Genomic DNA, 14,629 nt, shown 5'->3' on the forward strand with positions numbered 1-14,629 from the left:
CCTTTTGTAAGTCTGAGCTCTTCTTCAACCAACAACTAAATATCATCATTAGATTCTTCATTATTCAATCTTTTATAGCATCAACTTGAAGACTTTTTCCCACAGAAACTATAAGCTCTGCAGGTTTAACCCATTCAACCAAAGCTGTTTGAGGACCATTTGATTACATTATAATTATACATAGAAGTTACACACCAAGTACAAACTTTATGAACGATAAAGAAACAAATGATATTGTTTTCACTGTGAAACTGATTGAAGGACAGACATCTAGAACTTGCTGGCTGCTAGAAAGGAAAAAAGCCCAGAATCGAGTGGATGTGATTCTACTGAGCTAGGGCTGCAGAAAAACCTTGGTTACGTAGGGAAAGAAGAAGAAGAAAAACACACATAAACCCTATGAAGAAGTAAGAAAATAGATACTATACCTTTACAGGGAGGATACATAAGATGTGGGTGTGGCTTACTGATGAAAGCAAATGAGCTGGAAATAGATCTATATAAGTCTCCTACCCAGCAGGAAGAACTTGCTGGCTGCTAGAAAGGAAAAAAGCCAGAATCAAGTGGATGTGATTCTACTGAGCTAGGGCTGCAGAAAAATCTTGGTTACGTAGGGAAAACCTGGCTAGAAGAAACACACACACACACACACACACAAACACACACATATAATTAGATAATACTCTGATGCAGACCAATCAGATAAATTAGAGCAAATACCTGGAGTTTAAGCTGATTCATTTCCTATTGACTGTATTTATATTTAAAGCCCCAGCACTATCCTTTGTTTACTGTCTGAACAATAAAATGAATAGGAACTCATTCTCTTGCTTGTGACCCTGAGCTGAAGGAATAGTAATACTCTAAGGGTCATGCCAAAGTAAAAGTAATAATCAAAATAAATGCTTAGAAGTTGTATAAATGTCAGCCCAATTGGCCAAACACCACCTTAAACAGAAAATGAGAAGGCAAGGATTTCAGGATGATTTATAGTTTGTGCCTTTTCTGAAGCGAGATAAAATGCTTAGGGGAATAAGCCAGCCATTGGCTGACCTTGTGGACATATGTCAAAAGAGCAATGGATCATGAGCCAAAATTTCAGCTGGTGAAAAGTAGCATCTATGGTTTCTGTCAATCTTCTTTAATAATAAACAATGTTAGCCACCGATATATGATAATGGCCTTGCTTACCAATATAGTTGTTGGTATAGTTAAACTCATAAATATTCACAACTATCTCACACAGAGAGGTGGATGCTCACTCTCTGACAAACATACACCTATGCAACTTAATTGAGATTCCTCAGCTGTTATGCAACTCAATTTTTGCTCACATAATGGGATTTCTCATCTCTCTGTCTTCTCCCCTCCAGCTCGTGCACATATCCTAAATTTGTTCTGGAGAGTATTCCAGTCCTCTGGGGACAGTTTTAGGAAGATGAAAAGAGCTAAGAGCTGCTTAGAGCAGATGAAGAAAAAAATAGTTCCACTGGAGCACCTTAAAATGATTAAAGAGGAGAAACTAAAAGGAAACAAAAATCTGCTCTAGCACAGAAAGAAAGAAGCAGGGATTCAACTAGCTTTTATATACAATTGGCAGGGAAAAATTACCTGCAATTACATAGAAGAGAAAGGATAAAGAATGTGTGCCGATCCTATTCTCCAATATAAACTATGCACTGACCAGCTAATTGTCCTTACCTGTGATTTAAAGTGCTAGTTCTGACATATAAAGACCTTACATGTATGAGGAACTATGTATCTTGATGTTGACTGCCTTGCTGATATGAGTTGATAAGGTTGGCGTGCTTTGGGTTCCTTCAATTTAACAGTGTCTAATAGAGTTCCAAGAGGGACCTGGCTGATCCCCCAGGTCTTGGTGTAGTTGGGTCCCATTGCAAATTTAAAGAGAGATATAGGTAGGTAGGTAGGTAGGTAGGTAGGTAGGTAGGTAGGTAGATAGATAGATAGATAGATAGATAGATAGATAGATAGATAGATAGATAGATAGATAGATAGGATGGGCAGACATAAATGTATTTGTTATTGTTGTTGACTAATTCACCATCTTGTTCTTTAATTGTCCTTATTATATTTGTTTTTATTGATTTTGCTTTTTGAATTGTATTGAATTGAATTCTCTATGTTATATTGTGAACTGCCCATGAACTCTGGAATCGGGCAGTACCTAAACCAATCAAATCAAATTAAACTGCAAGAACCATGGAATCTGCTAATAAGTGTCTATCTTTCCAGCCTCTATAGCCGTGATGACGAACCTATGGCATGCATGCCGGAAGTGGTATGCAGAGCCATCTCTCCAGGCATGTGAGCCATTGCCTGTTGTTCTTCTGGGTTCCAGTGTGCCGGCCATCTGATCTTCATGTATGCAGGAGCGCTGGAAACCGGAAGAGCAACTACCAGGTGTGCATGCGGGCACCAGGCGGCTGCTTTTCCAATTTCCAGCACGTGCATGCATGCCAACCACCTGGTCTTCTGGTTTCTGGTGTACATGCATGTGCAAAGACCAGCTGGCTGGTACGCATGCGCACGCCAGAAACCGAAAGACCAGCTGGCCGATGAGCATGCGCGTGCCGGAAACTGAAAGAGCAGCCGCCCAGCGCATGCATGCGCACCGGGTGGCTGCTCTTACGTTTCCAGCATGCATGCACATGTGCGCACTCCCATTTCAGCACTCAGTGCCGAAAAGGTTCACAAACACTTCTCCATAGCATCCAGAAAGATTAAACAAGGAGATGCATTTTAGTAAGCAGTCTCACTGAGTATTGTGGAGCATAGTATAAGGACATGTGATGGAGTAAAGTACTAGATAGTATTCTCACACTTTGCACAGATAAAGTCACCATATTTTCATAATCTAGTTCTATTTCCAATCCTCTTTCCCTGGTGCTTTCCCATTCAATAGACACTGAGAAGAAATGGCTGAGATTTTTTATTTTTTTATATTTCCTAACAATTCATTTCTGATTGGATTGAGGAATAAAATAATATACTTAAAGAGTATTAAATTTTTGAGGGAACAAGCGATATATTGGTGGCTAAAGATGGTAGAATTAGTGAAGAAGGATTTAAATATGTATCAGAATATTAGAAATCAGAATATGAAAGCACTGAAGATAAAAATAAAGGGAATGTACTGATTCTGAACTCTGAAAATTGATCAAGGATTTAAGGAAGTATATACTATACAATACTGCATACAGCAGACTAATATTAAGCTGATTTTTTTTCCCTTTCATTTGATTCAATCAAGGTGTACTTGTGGGATCTTCCTTATCTCTTTACAGGTAGTCATTGCTTAATGAAAGTCATTTAGTGACTGTTCAAAGTTATGACGGATCGTCACAGAGCTACTTATGATCCAATTTCAAAGTTCTGATGACCATATACCAAAAAGCTACAGTCCATTAAATTTTATTAATGATACAACATTATCTATATTACTTTGATCAAATTGACCAATATTATATTTCTCCCTTTTAAAGAATTTGATCTTCAGTTAAAAAATCTTCTAAAATTTTATTTCTTTTCAATTTTTTTGGTTACTTCTCACAGAATCCTCCAAAGCTTTAACATGTTCCTTTTGTAAATCTAATATAGAAATATTATCCAGGTCACTTTCAGTTTATTATTTCTATAATAATTATTCTAATAATTAATACATCAGTCACCCCAAAGGTGCTTTTAAAAAAGGTAATTGGACTTTGTTTTCCTTGAAGACATTTTACCTTCCATCCAAGAAGCTTCTTCAGTTCTGAACTAAAGAAGCTTCTTGGATGAAGAGTGAAATGTTTTCAAGCAAAACAAATTTTAGTTGCCTTTTGAAAAAGCACCTTTGAGACAACCATGACCTGGATGATTGAGAATCTCCATGGACATTAACACATCAGCCAGATCCTTTTGTGTGTCCAGTGTGGCATATTTTTCCATTTCATCCTTGTCATTTTAAAATCTACTTTCAGATGAGTCTCAGTCTTGTCAGGTAAAACTTGTTCTTCTTTCATAACATCTTTTAAACACAGACTATCTATAGATACAGACACTCTGAAAATTAATTTCTGGGTCAAAAATTAATTGAAAATTATCCTTCATTATATTGAATGTTAAAATATTTTGGTCCATTCTGTTCCATAGAGCAGGTTGAGAAGGTGACACTTTTTCATCAATGGGACGTGGACCAGGCCCCGTCTACCTGCAGAATATGTAGTGGGATGGGCAGAAATGATTGGAAATATCTGGACCTGAAATATCCAGTATATTGAGGGTGAAGATTTGTTCTCCAAGCTTGTGGGTTGGTTTCCAAACACTTTGTTACCAGGCTAGGTAACATCTTTTTTTTTTTTTAATTTGATTTATATGCCGCCCTTCTCCGGAGACTCAGGGCGGCTTACAATGCGTTAAGCAATAGCCTTCATTCTTTTGTATATTTTATACAAAGTCATCTTATTGCCCCCACAAACTGGGTCCTCATTTCACCTACCTTAGAAAGGATGGAAGGCTGAGTCAACCTTGAGCCTTGGAGAGATTCGAACCAGCATAAATTGCAGGCAGCTGTGTTAATAACAGGGTGCACTAAACCACTGTACTATCAAGGCTCTTGATCTTCTTGGTCTGATCTTCAGAGGAGTTTAGGAGATTCCCGGGGTTTAGGAGTTTAGGAGATTAAAGATGTTGCCTATCCTAGCAACAAAACATCCAGAAACTGACCCACAAGTTCAGTGACCCTCATCCCACCTTGACCCTCATCCTACACCTACAGATATTCACCACTATTGCAACCCAGTATATTATTAGCTTCCTTATTTTTAATCTAGAAGTTCTTTTTATAGAGGTTAAGTTGGGATATTCATCATTTTGAATGAATTTTGTATGCTCTATTTCCTGCATCCTGACTACAGATGCACAACTTTCTAAAATCTCTTGCTTAGACATTAATGGGTTTTTTGGGGGGGGGGATTTTTGGAGCCCTACTGCAGTGTTCACTGCAAAAAACAAAAAAAGAGTCTTGATACAGTTGCATATAGAAGATTTGGTGATTCTGACAGCTTTTCCCTAGACTGTTTTGTTTCATAATACATTCTTATGGTCCTAATGATTTGCTGCGAAGTGCAGATGGTGAAAGCAGAACTATTCCCAACAAACAAATCACAAGTGAGTACACATTGCTTAGCAAAGGTAGGCAATTAAGATTGTCCAAAAATAATGCTTCTGAAAATAACTTCAGAATCATTTTTCCCTGGTAACAAGCGTACGGAATGTAAAAGTTATGATAATATGCAGGGCTGGTGTCAGTTTGAACCAATATATATCGAGAAAAGCAATTAACAGCAACATGTAAGGGGGGGGCGGGTGTATATGTGTATGTTTTGCTAATAATTGGATAATAATAGTAGCAATGGCAATATAGAAATAATGCTTTTGACACGCTGAGGGCTAACAAATGCAATTTTAATACCAGTGATCTTTAAAGATTCTCATCTTTATAAATAATAATTGAGGGTGTATTTATAAACTTCCACCTTACTGTCTATGAAAACAGAGCTCTAACAATGAATTACTAAGCATAAATTCCAATAATCCATGTCAGGCCATTGGTCCATCTAATGGGATTGATGTTTGTACACAAACACATTCTCTACCATCGATATAACACTCTATTCCCTCTATATATATGTGTGTGTGTGGGATATGTGTTTGTGTATACATAAACATATTCATATACATATTCATATACTTATACATACAGATGGATTGATTTGAAAGAGGAGTGGGTGGAAGGCTCCCGCCATTTTTGTATGTTTTAAAAAGTGAGATGCATTTTTCTTTTTCCTTCACAGAAGGAAATGTCGATGCCAGCTAGACTTTTTTCTCCAGAATTTATCCTATTATGAATTCTCTGGGAATCCATAACTCCAAATCTATTCCCAACAAAATCTGAAAGAAGTTTTCTTTGTAGAACTCTCTGTGTATATAGCTGTTCTTTTTGTGTGTTACTTGCCCATAGTGGCTGAGGAGTTAGGCGGTTTTAATTTCGGTAAAATAAAATGTAATGCAAATAGTCCTCCACATATGACCACAACGAAGCCTGGAATTCCAATTGGAAATTGTTGTAGTCATAAATTGAGCTACCACATGACCGATCTCAATTTTAGGACCATTTTTCAATGGGTTGTAAAATGAATCACTGCAGGCTAAGTGAATCACATGGTTGTTAGTAAATCTAGCATATCCAATGGGCATTTTTTGCTGAAAATTGGAAAAACACACTGGAAACTGGTAAAAAAAAAGAGTAACAAATTGTTGTCATGTGATCATGGGACACTGCAAGCACTAGTAAAGATTCAAGGTGCTGGTAATCACCTATAAAGCCCTACATGGCTTAGGCCCAGGGTATTTGGCGGACCATCTGTGGCCAGCGACAGCTCCCCATCGTCCGGTGCGTTCCCATAGGGAGGGCCTCCTTGGGGTGCTGTCGGCCAGACAATGTTGGCTGGCGACCCCTAGGGAGTTGGCCTTCTCTGTGGGCGCACCTACCCTGTGGAATCATCTCCCCCTGGGGCTCCGGGTGGCCCCTGACCTTCGCTCTTTCTGCTGTGGCCTTAAAACATGGCTATTTCACCTGTCCGGCTTGGACTGAAGGGGTTTTAGAGGGGATTTTAATGTTTTTTATAGTTTTATTGGGTATTTTTTTTTAAATTGAACTTTGTGTGTTTTATTGTTGTGAGCTGTCCTGAGTCCTTTCAGAGATAGGGCGGCATATAAATCCAAATAATAAATAAATAAATAAATAAATAAATAAATAAATAAATAAATAAATAAATAAAAGTTGAGCCAGTTGCCAAGCACCCAAAATACAGTCCCATGACTGTGCCTCTCTGTATCAGTGCATTGCACTCATAATTTCAAGGACAGGTCATAAGAAGCTTTTTTGAAGTTCGTCTGTTTAAGTAAGGAAATACCTCTGAAATGATGACCCAATGAGGTATTGATTGTCAATAGTAGATATTATTATGCCATAAATCTGATGACATTTGAGTTTTAGAATGTTTTGAACACTTGGAACAGTTGGAAAGGACAAACAACAAATAAAAAGAGGATAAACAAGGAATCCAAAATTTAATTAAACAGATTAAGAATAGCTACAGGGATATTTACCATAGATGCTATGCAAAATATGGATCTGAAATAGTCTTTTTTTACTGTACAAGATTTGCAAATATTTTCTAGGGCTCAGAGGCCTTAGTGAAAAAAATAATAAAACAAAATACAATTATGATAATAACCTGTGGTGGTATCTTTATTTCTTTGACAATAATGGCCAGCTCAGCATTCAATGCTTCAAATACTTCTCATACCTCTGAACAAAGCATGTAGGTAATGAACATTTTATTTTCCTGTGCTTCCTATAGTGTATCTGAGTTTATTTTCTAAGGGAGATAATAGAAGACCTGCAGTGAATCTCATTAAGTACAATTTTAACAAGTTTACAGTCACAGAAGCCTCCGAAAATATAGCATTGTTAGTGGAATCCCCAAGAAAGAATAAAACATTTCCCAGCCAGATGGCAGAGTCACACTGAAGGAGTTGAGAGAATAAACCTTGGCAAAATGGAGCAATTAAGCACACTGACAACAGGCATTTTCCCTTTTCAGGATACATATTTTTCTTGATAGTGACTTCCTAATTCTCTCAGGTGCCTGAGAGAAAGGCTGAGGATCTATAGATACTATCTCAATGAGACGAACTAATTTCTGCTTTTATTTATTTACACAGCTATACCCTGAACTTGGAGACTCCTGCCAATTTAACTTAAAACATTAGACTTCGATGTAGTTCTGTCATACGTCTTCAGAGAATGGCCCGTATAAATTCACACGCACAACAAATTTAAAGAAACATACTAAAATATTTGGATGGAAAGAGATTTCTCTGCAAGAGCTGTGAATGTGATTCATCTCCTAGGCCTCCCCAACTATGAATTCAAACTTCACAATTTGTCTGAAAAAAAAAAGGAACCATTAGGTATGATTTATGAATTTTAAAAGTATTATTCATTTCAGTTGCCTTGGTACAAAAACTTTGTCATGGGAAATCTGCTAAATTGGTGTGTCACATTGATATATGTGAATTTAACAATACATTAATGTAGTAAGTCAGCTGGCTGAGCCTATAAAGCTTTGCCTTCTCCTCTATGGCCTTGCAATGCTTCCTAGAATAGTCTGTCTTAAGAGCTATAAATTTGCAGGAAACCTGGCAATTAAAATAGTTAAAGTTTTCAACTCAAATAATATGACCTTCCTCACACAGTGTTTTTAGATACCTTGAATTATAACCCCCATAAATCTCAATGGACAGGGCATTGAATTGCACCTGAGTTAATATGAATTAGTGATTAAGGCAATGGATTAGGACCTAGATTCAAGATCTAGCTTCAAGTTCACTCTTAGCCATGGATGACCACTGGGTGACTGAGCTAGCCATCTCTTCTAAGTCCATTCTAATTCATAAACTTGAAGGAGGGATATACATACAAACCAAGAAAGAGCTTTAAACACACTGTCTTGGCCACCATTTTAATTTTTTTTAAATCACATCCTGAAGCTTCTCTGTTGGCATAGCTTTCATTTACAACTTTGCTTTGGGAGGTTTTGAAAGGTTTATTTTACAGGCCTGTGGACTTCGGGACTTTCTAGTGCACCTCTATATGAGTCCTGGAAAGTGAACCTGTATATCTTTTGGCCACGCTTTTTCCTCTTTAGCTTATCTACCATTATAATAATCTACTTCACAAATTGCAGAAGCTCTGTGATGCCTACCTCTGAAGTTGATTTCAGGTGTTTTCATAGATACATCAATGTGGAAGATGTTTGCCATGCTTCTTCTGAAAAGATTTTTATGACTTCCAAGTCTATAGACCATGCTGTCTCGTAGGACAATCCATTTCTTCTAGACCAGGGGTGTCAAACTCAATTTTATTGAGGGCCACATCAGGGTTGTGTTTGACCTTGGAGGGCTGGTGTGTGTGTGTGTGTGTGTGTGTGTATCTGGGAGTGGGCATGGCCATGGTGGGCATTTGACACAGGCTCAAGATGCATTTTCCCCCTTCTCTTCTTTCTTTCCACAATTCTTTACTATAACCATTTTCCTATCTCTTCTACGAGATATTACTGGTAAACATTTATTACTTATTCTTCATACTCCACTAAACTTTTTATTTCTAAATTTATACCCCATCTTTCTGCCAACTCAGAAAGCTCAAACTGCCCAAGGAGCTGCTGATACAGTTCTACAGAGGAATTATTGAATCTGTCATTTGCACCTCTATAACTGTCTGGTTTGGCTGTGCAACCCAACAAGACAGAGACAGACTTCAGAGGATAATTAGAACTGCAGAAAAAACAATTGCTACCAACCTGCCTTCCATTGAGGACCTGTATACTGCACGAGTCAAAAAGAGGGCTGTGAAAATATTTACAGACCCCTCACATCCTGGACATAAACTGTTTCAACTCCTACCCTCAAAACGATGCTATAGAGCACTGCACACCAGAACAACTAGACACAAGAACAGTTTTTTCCAAATGCCATCACTCTGCTAAACAAATAATTCCCTCAACACTGTCAAACTATTTACTAAGTCTTCACTACTATTAATCTTCTCATTGTTCCCACCACCCATCTCCTTCCACTTATGACTGTAATTTTGTTGCTTGTATCCTTACGATTGATATTGATATTGTTTTCCGACTGCTTATTTGTACCCCATGACTATCATTAAGTGTTGTACCTTATGATTCTTGATGAATGTATCTTTTCTTTTATGTACACTGAGAGCATATGCACCAAGACAAATTCCTTGTGTGTCCAATCCCACTTGGCCAATAAAAAATTCTATTCTATTCTATTCTATTCTATTCTATTCTATTCTATTCTATTCTATTCTATTCTATTCTATTCAAAATACAATAGCATAAATAACATAATACAAGATCTAACAGCAGAGGTAAATTTCCAGGATAGTAAATAGAAATGGCTGTCAATTATAGATTATTGATTGTAGATTAATGGACCTACAGTATGTAAAATCTGGCATTAAACTGTAGTATTAACATAGGATGTTGCTTGTTTTTTCTCCAGATCAGGCACTTGCTTGAGGCCACATAATTGTAATCCAGTCCAATCCAGTTCTCCTGCAGCACTCTGCTGGCTGAAAACTGGCCCCATGGAGGCCCCGCGAGGCCTGTTTTCGGCTGGCAGAGTGCTGCTGGAGACCTGGGAGGCTGAAAATGGGCCACATGGGGGCCTCACGAGGCCTATGCATGGCCCATTTTGGCTGGCAGAAGCACCGTGGGCCAGTCCAGAGGAAAAAATCATGTAGATAAATCCATTTATTCAATAGCAATACATTTTGCACTGTTGTCCTACTTATTGTAGCCCTTACAATTCCCAACAATATGAAGTACTGTGGTTAATTCACCCACACCTTAATTGAAGAGAAGAAGCTTTCCCTCTAAGATTTTAAATATTTTTTTTAGCAAAGGAGACGAATCTCAACAACACAGTGTTACACTGAGGTGATGTCCAATGGGCTGACCACCTTTATTCTTAATAATAATGAAATAAGTTGTTATTCTAACACAAAATGTAGACCAAGTACCACTCATCAGGAAACAGAGACTATCACTTCTTGTTCGTAGTATGAAACAAGTAGATTTAATAGCAGCACTGCTCACCAAAACTCTTTGGAGGCCTTCATGTTTTAAAAGCTCCTAAAACTGAAACAAGCTGAGTTCTCCATGTCCACATTCTCATTTACGGCTCAGAACAGAGATCATAAACGACAACAAACTAATTAAAGGAGCTGCCTGAATCAAAATTGAAGAAGGGGGGAAACTATGCCTAGAGTAGGAAAGTAGTAAGGAAAATTAAGTTAGACAGAATTGAATTATCTGATTTGCTATTAAACTAAATCCTACTCTCATTTAAAACTTCATGATCTTCCATTTCCCTCCCCCTCAAATTAGATGGCTGGAATTTGGCCATCATAATTAACAGTAGTGAACTACATTGATGTTCTCTCCACTTCATCTAGTGTTGTTACTACTATTGTATAACAAAAACAATGTCAGCCTATGATCTTTAACAGTTTGTAGCACTGCTGAATTGTTTGATTTTTTTTAATTTAAGCAATTTCCCTGAAACACAACTTTATATCAAAAAATAAGCCCCAGTTGCTTGTCTCTTTTGGCAGTTCATTGGACATCCCTGTGCTTAGAAAATAAAGTGAGGTACTTAAATTGATATAGCAGGGTAAAACATTTAATCCCAATACAGCTACTGAGGAAAATTCTGCACTCAGATGTGTGTGCTTGAAGCTGCATCGATCAATTCTGAGCGTGCAGTTCCTAGAATAATGAGGAACTTTCCACTTAACATCTCTTTAAAAAAAAAAATCCAATCGAGTTTTTTTAAAAAAAAATGTATTGCAGGGAAACTGTTTCTTGTAAAGTCTAACTCATTCTTCTTTTCCACACATAACTTTCTCTCACCCCCCTCACTCTCTCTCTCTCTCTTTCACATATACAAAGAAGAAAGTAATTAATGCTTTTGACATTTTCAGGGAAGCAACTTCATTTCTCTATAGTATATTGCTAACTGCCATTTATGCAATTTGTTAACCGTATAAACATATATCTTTAATGGGTCAAGATATAAAACTGTAGTGGTGATTTACTATGATATCTAATTAGAACATTAACAAAAAGAAAGAAACCAAGTACCTTATAGTTATTGTGTATATTGGTCTTGCTATTAGCTTTATAGATTTTTAAGAGTTTGGGGGAGACCACAGGGACCAGCTAGCTTGACCATAAGTGATCATCCATTGTTCATCCTTTGAAAACCAGTTTAAAATGCATAGTGTGCCCACAGGCCAACCGAGCTGAATTAATGAAGTATAAATGAGTGGTTATTTTATTTTTTAGAAGCCAAGTTCAGAAGCCTGCCAACTTTTAAAGGCTGGTTAGATCTTGAAGCAATTTTATTAAAGGCTGGTAAGTAGTTCAGTCATAGAATATAGTTCTGGCTAGGCTAGATATTCCTCTTCAAATCCGCTGCTGCAAGATGAATAGAAAAATGTGCTTTTAATGGTAGATATTGACAAGTTACTCCTCAGGTCAAAATAATTATTGGCATCATCATTGGATTATCCACAGGTTTTCTTTTTACTGCTTCTTTCCCCTAGCAGCACTTATAAGGTATAAATCTTGCAAAAACCCACCTGATAAACTGTTTTCTAGCATACTTCTAAAATAGATAAAGTGATGGCAAAATTTAATCTGTCTCAGCTCTTCAGTATTGTATAGTTGTTTAAGGCAAGGGAACGAAGTAAAACCAAATAGGAGTGTTCCAGAGCAAACTGCAATGAAGAAAGAAAGAAACATTAATGAAGTATTTTGAGAGTATTATTGTGTTTATTAATCAAGAAAATAGACAATGGTTCAACCATTGAAAGGAAGCTGAATTCCTCTTTTACTTTCTTCAAATTAGTCCTTGAGATCTCCAAGGAGGCCTAGCCAGGGGCAGCAGATTGCGGCAGTCTGCTCTAAACTGTGTTGTTAATTCTGTGAAGTATTTTGTACCTCATTATACTCTTAGATAAAGAATTCTCCCTCAAATACAAAAATCAGCCTATAGTTGCATTCTGCTTTTTCTTTCTTTTCTTTTTTAAAAGCACTTGCTCTTCATAAAAATTTCCTGAGTTTTATCCATAGTTAAAGGTTCTGCAAGTCCTATAATTCCCAATATTTTACAATATGCTATCATCTTGGAATTAATATTGGAAATTATAGGATTTTTTCCTTGTTTGCTTTCTCTATACCAGGGGTGTCAAACTTGCAGCCAGCAGGCCAAATGCAACACGTGCTGGCCCTGCCCCCACCCATTTTAGCGAAGGGGGGAAAAGTCCCAATACGTCACATGACACCGCCAAGACTACGTGAGTTTAACACCCCTGCTCTATATTTTTAAGGTTTTAATCCAATCTGTCTCTCCATAAACAGATTGTCCATCTCCTATTATACTTAACTCATTTTGTAAATTACACCCATTAACTTTTCCCTTTGATGTTCAGATAATCAATATTTTAGGAAAGATCTGTTTATTTAATTCTGCATAATGACAGAAGCACTTTCACCAAAATCTTTATCTTTCAAATTAATACTGTCTCCTCTATCCATTTATAACTTTTTAGTTAAGAGGTTGTTTAAACTCTCTGCTGTTGTTTCGAAGTCTTTTAAAAGTATTATTTTTCTTACTTTTTATATTTATTTTGCCTTCAGAAAGAAGATTGAGTCACAAAGTTTTCTTTATCCTGTTTTTTCAAAGACCTATTTTCAACTTCAAATTGATTATAGAGTAATTAAGAAAGTAAAGCTTGGTGCAAAAATGTGCAGAAATGGACAGACTTACAAAAGAATTACAAGATAAAGAGGAACATGATTATTATCTAGTATGGGAAAAGTGGTATACCTGGTTGAAAAATAGAAAAAGGAAAAAAGAATAGGGAGTAATTGGAGTTACAGAAACAGGAACATAAATCACTAACATAAATTAACAATGAATCATAAAGATAGATATATGAGTAAGATCAAACAAGGAAGAGTCAAAACACAAATAAGAACATACATTACTGTTGTTTATTTGACAATATATATTTGACAAAATGTATATTTGAAATCTTTGTTTACATGTTTTGTTCTGTATGTTTTGTTGTCACTAGTTCTGTTTTGTTTGTACTTTTAAACAAATAAAAATTTATTTAATTAAAAAAAAGTAAAGCTTGGTGTTCTTTAAAAGTGCTTAAAGAAGCAAGATGTTTTTCTACTTATAAGGAAAACACAAGACTTCCAATCTACAACCCAAGGAGCAGTTGTCAGAGGGGTAGATGGGTGATCTCTTGTCATCTCCTTTATTTTTAGGAAAGACTTTCATTGATCAGAAGTCACCACTGGCATTCACTTTGCTGCATCATCTCTGCTACTTTGAAGACATCAAATCTGCCATAGAATCTCACCCAGAAGCTTATCTATACCATCCTTTGAGAAATTTAGATGCATCTTATTATAAACCAATAACTATTTAGAACTATTGATTGGATTAGTATTTCCATACAGTGATGAAATCCAGCCGGTTCTATCCAGATTGTACGATCCAGTAGCCGGCGGCAGGAGGCTCCGCCCACCCATCAACGTCATCATGTCCCATTTTTGACCCTCTTTGCATGTGCAGAAGGCTATGCACATGTGTGGAGGTGGCACATGCGCTCACATTTGCGAACTGGTAGCAAAGTTAAGTGAATACCACCCTTGCTTCCATATGGTAAATTATTCATATATACTGTTGGATTATCAGTAGTCTACAAAATCTAAAAATATGGAAACAAGAGTTTTTGTGCAATATCATTATTAATAAAACCGGCTGAAAGATCTGTCTTTCAATCAGATTTCTAACCAATGTCATAATAATAAAGGCGAGATAGAAATAAATCAAGAAAAAAATTAAAAAAATTAAAAAATGTGAATTTGAAGTTCATTTCAGCTAGTTTCTT

The sequence above is a fragment of the Pantherophis guttatus genome, chromosome 3, assembly GCF_059756535.1.
Source record: "Pantherophis guttatus breed Tessera chromosome 3, ASM5975653v1, whole genome shotgun sequence".
Lineage (NCBI taxonomy): Eukaryota > Metazoa > Chordata > Lepidosauria > Squamata > Colubridae > Pantherophis > Pantherophis guttatus.